General features: G+C 40.7%; 1 protein-coding gene across 1 annotated transcript in view; it reads right to left on the minus strand.

Moving 5' to 3' along the window:
- Window positions 1-1,616: 1,616 nt before the first annotated feature.
- The window catches only part of RIMS3 (regulating synaptic membrane exocytosis 3), a 57,663-nt gene continuing 54,045 nt past the window's right edge, over window positions 1,617-5,234 (minus strand). Inside the window, exon 10 of the transcript XR_551143.1 lies at window positions 1,617-1,648. The gene's annotated coding sequence lies outside the window, so the exon portion shown is untranslated. The remainder of the gene's footprint in view (window positions 1,649-5,234) is intronic.

Consider the following 5,234-nt stretch of genomic DNA (forward strand, 5'->3'; position numbering starts at 1 on the left):
ATGGCCCCTGTCCTGGAATTTACAAGGTAGCAGGGTTTGGAAGGAATAGTGATCTAGATCCTACACAATTATAGGCATCAATTTTATTTTCAGATATTTTAAAAATAGACATCACTGAGGTATAACTTATATAAAATAAAATGTACCCATGTTAAGGGTACAATTTGATACACTTTGATAAGTGTATACACCCATGTGACCACTGCCACAATCCAGATGCAGAACATTTCCATCATCCCCCCAAATAACTCTGTGATCCTTTGCAGTCAATACCTCCACTCAGGCAACACTAATTGACATTTTATCCCTATCGATTAGTCTTGCATGTTCTAGAATTCCATTTAACAGTATTTACCCCTTGTGTCTGGTTTCTTTCATTAAGCATGCTGCTTTTACCATTTGTCTATGTTGTGTATTATCAGTAATACATTCTCTTTAGTGCTAAGTAGTATCCCATTATGCAAGGGGACTTCAAAAAGTTTGTGGAAAAATGGAATTAAAAAATAAAAGTAAAGAATACAAAATTTATTTCTCAACATAAGCTCCATCAAGTTCAAGACACTTTTGTAAGTAATGATACCAACCATTTAGTCCATACCTAAAGAACTGATGGTCCTGGGAATTTAACCAGGTGAAGTCAGTCTTCTTGACATTATTAACTGAAGAAAAATGGGTGACCTTTAAAGATTTTTTAAAATAAGGAAACAAAAAGAAGTCAGAAGGAGCCAAACCAGGACTGTAAATGTGAATACCTAATGACTTCTCATCGAAATCTCAGAAAATTCCCTTGTTTGATGAGCGGAATGAGCAGGAGCATTGTCATGGTGGAGAAGGACTCTCTGGTGAAGCTTTCCTGGGCCTTTTTCTGCTAAAGCTTTGGCTAACTTTCTCAAAACACTCTCATGATAAGCAGATGTTATTGTTCTTTGGCCCTCCAGAAAGTCAACAAGCAAAATGCCTTGAGCATCCCCCCCAAAATGTTGCCATGACCTTTGCTCTTGACTGGTGTGCTTTTGCTCTGACCGGACCACTTCTGCCTCTTGGTAGCCGTGGCTTTGATTGGGCTTTGTCTTCAAGATCACACTGGAAAAGCCATGTTTTATCTCCTGTTACTATTCTTTGAAGAAATACTTCAGGATCTTGATCCCACTTGTTTAAAATTTCCATTGAAAGTTCTGCTCTTGTTTGCAGCTGATGTGGGCTCAACAGGTTTGGCACCCATCGAGTGGAAAGTTTGCTCAACTGTAATTTTTCAGTCAGACTTGTGTAAGCTGAACCAATTGAGGTATCTATGGTGTTGACTACTGTTTCCGCTGTTAATCATCAGTCCTCTTCAGTTAGGGCACAAACAAGATTAAGTTTTTTTTCTCACAAATTAATGTGGATAATCTGCTGCTGCAGGCTTCATCTTCAGCATTGTCTCATTCCTTCTTAAAATGAGGTATCCATTTGTAAAACTGCAGATTGCTTTGGGGCATTGTCCCCATAAACTGTTCATAAAGCATCAGTGATTTCACCATTCTTCCACCCAAGCTTCACCATAAGTTTAATGTTTATTCTTGCTTCACTTTTAGCAGAATTCATGTTGTTCTGATAGGGGCTCTTTCCAAACTGATGTCTTATCCTTCTTAGTCCCTCAAACTAGATTCTGTTCAGACATGTTATAACAAGTTAGTAGGAGTTTATTTTGGTGCAAAAACATTTTGAACTTCATGCATAGATTTTCCATAATATGCATTTTGCATGAATCTTTGGAAGACCCCTCATACTATTATACCACAGACTGTTTTTCCATTGCATCTATTGCTAAATGTGACAGTTATCAATATGTTGCCTCTAAACCCCAAATTTACCCTTCATTACCTGCTCTGCCATAGTGGCATAGCCCCTTTAAGCATGTCTCCTTTGCAGTGAGAACAATATTGAGTTTTGCCAGTAGATGGCGCCGGAGGGACATTGAAGGAGGAGAAACTTCTGGTTATGGTGTGCTCCTGTTTTGCTTCTCTTTCTCCTGCTTCGCTGAGGCCAGAGGCACGTGCATGGGGACATCCATTGCCATTCTGCCTCAGCTCTGTGTCCCCAGCACATTAATGCCTGTGAGCTCACTGCCCCAGTCCTAGCCCACTGCCCACGTCACTACAGCCCTCCCGATGTGGACTCTGCACCTCAGGCCTTGCACCACTCTGCTGGGGAGGAGGCCCTGAACCCCCGACATGCTCTGTGTGCCAAATGCCAGTCTTGGCCCACCAGCTCCCTGGAGGGTTGTTTCCAGTGGCCCTCCAGACATGACACCATGCCTCCCAGCCCTTGCACCCACTCTGCCTGCAAGTAGCTTCCCCGCTCTCTGACTCTCATGCGCACACCTGCCAGCCTCAGCCTGCTTGCACCTATTCACCTGGAGACTCTGGATCAGATCCGGCCTGGGCAACCCAGCACACTTCTTCACATCACATTACACGCTTTTCAACAAATTTGAATCCCAACTTTAAGGAGAGGAACCCTTCAAATTTCTTTCTTCCTTGGGTACTCTCTCTCAGCCTTAGATATTCTTTTTTTTTTTTTTCTGGCAGCTGGCTGGTAATATTCTTTGGAGTTCTTTTTACACCTTCTTAGTTACTCCCCTGCTAGAGTTAATCATTTTTTAAAAATAAATTTTGTTGAGTATATTTAAAGTATGCAACATGATAAGATACATATATAAATATAGTAAAAATGGTTACTACAGTGGAACAAATTAATATATTCATCATCTCACATAATTACTCATTCCCCACCCCACCCATGCCAAGAGCAGCTATAATCTACTCATTCAGCAAAACTCCTGAATACAGTACACTATTGCAACTCTAGTCTTCATGTTGCACAGTCGATCTCTCGACTTGTTCATCCTACATATTTGCTACTTCGTATCTTTTCACCTAAATCTCACCATTTCCTCCTTCCTACCGCAACCCTAGTAACCACTGTTTTATTCTCTCTCTATATATATTTGACTGTTTCTTTTAGATTCCACATATAAATGAGATCATGTGACTTTTTTTTTTCTCTGTGTCTGGCTGGCTTATTTCACTTAGCATAATGTCCTCCAAGTCAATTCATGATGTGTCAAATGGAAGGATCTTCTTTTTAAAGGCTGAATTACATTCCATTGGTGTAATGTACGACATTACATCCTTTCATCTGTTGATGGACATCTAGTTTGTTTCCATATCTTGGCTATTGTGAATAATGCTGCAATGAACATGGGAGTACAGATATCTTTATGAGGTGGTGATTTCACTTCCTTTGGGTATATACCCAGAAGAGAGATTGCTGGGACATATGGTAGTTCTATTTTTAGGTTTTTTAAGGAACCTCCATACTGTTTTCCATGATGGCTGCACCAATCTGCATTCTCACCAACAATGTACAAGGGTTCCCTTTTCTCCACATTCTTATCACCACTTATCTCTTGTCTTTGATAACAGCTATCCTAAAAGGTGTGAAATGGTATCTCATAGTGGTTTTGACTTGCATTTCCCTGATGATTAGTGATGTGGAGTATCTTTTTATGTACCTGTTGGCCATTTTTATGTCATCTTTGGAGAAATGTCTATTCAAGTCCTTGGCCCATTTTTAAGTTGGGTTATATATTTTTGCTATTGAGTTGTGTAAGCTTTTTATAAATCTTGGACATTAACCCCTTACCTGGTACATGGTTTGCAAATATCTTTTCCTAATCTGTAGGTTGACTTTGTTTCCTTTGCTGTGCAGAAGCGTTTTCATTTGATGTAGTCCCATTTATTTATTTTTGCCTTTGTAGCTTGAGCTTTTAGTGTTTTATCCAAGAAATTGCTCCCAAGGCCAATGTCAAGGAACTTTTTTCCTTAAGTTTTTTCCTGGGAGTTTTATAGTTTCAGGTCTTATATGTAGGTCTTTTATCCATTTTCAGTTGATTTTTGTGTATCGTATAAGATAAGGGCCCAATTTCATTCTTTGCATGGGGAAATCTATTCTTTTTTTTTTTTTCCTTTTTGTCTTTTTTACTAACCGTACCGGGATCACAACCCTCGGTGTCGCGCCCGCACTGCGCTCAGCCAGTGAGCGGAACCGGTCTCCACATGGGATCCGAACCCTCAGCGGGAGCGCCGCCACGCTCCCAAGCGGAGCACTCTCCAGTGCGCCACCGGGCCAGCCCGAAATCTATTCATTTTTGATGTTAAAATTTCCTTGTCCAAATAACCATGTGTTTTCTATATTCTGAACCCTAACAGATAAATTAGACATTTGTGTTGTTTCCAATTTGGGGCTATTATGAATGAAGCTGCCATGAACATTCTTGTCTTTGGGTGGGCATATGTTTTTATTTTTCCTAATAAACACCTAGAAGTGGAATTCTTGGGTCATCCGAATAAGTGAATGTATATCTCTGTAAGAAACTGCTGAACACAGATCCAGTTCTAGTATTTCAACACTATGTGGTAACAGAACGTTAATCTTCCACTTGTTCATCAACATGGAAAACTCAGATGCAGACGATGAAGAAGGTGAATCTGGGGCCCAGCACGGAAGTCAGATGAACCGATCTGTTCGGGAAGAAGATTTCTATGGATTTGTAAATAGCCTGAATGAAGAAGATTACAGGCTTACGAGGGATAACCATCTGCCAGGTACGATAGGTGAAAACACAGAAGCAGATTTGCCGAGAGGACTTCAACAAATTACAGAGGACTCACCAGGAGAATCAGATGAAGATAGAGGTGGAGGAGACCCTTCAGATGATACGTCCAGTGGTGACACTCTAATAGAATTGACTATCTCGTTTGGGGAAGCTGAAAATAGTAGCACAGGAAGTGAGCAAGGAGAAGACCAATCTTGGATAGCAGTGAGCCGGAGTAGTCCGGAAGGTGGTGGTTTCAGGTTCAGTGCAGGGATAAATTTTCACCTTAATAATGGAAGCCTGAGTCCAGAGAATGAATATACATTATCTCCAAGACGTCCCAGGGCAGAAAATACAGAAAACAGACAGAGGCAGGTGGGAAATCCACGTTCTGAGTCAACATATGCAATGCCAGCTAGATCAGAACAAAGTGCAACTGAAGCATTAATAGAAGTCTCACCAACCAGAGGTCAGAGAAGAGCAAGAATCCAGAGACCACACCATCATAGAATCATACCAGGAATTGAAAGTCAGTTACCTCGCAATTCATTGAGTGAAATTTCACAAAGACTTCATCATAGTATATCATCTCAGA

Source organism: Galeopterus variegatus, unplaced genomic scaffold (genome assembly GCF_000696425.1).
Source record: "Galeopterus variegatus unplaced genomic scaffold, G_variegatus-3.0.2 Scaffold2435, whole genome shotgun sequence".
In the NCBI taxonomy this organism is placed as follows: Eukaryota; Metazoa; Chordata; class Mammalia; order Dermoptera; family Cynocephalidae; genus Galeopterus; species Galeopterus variegatus.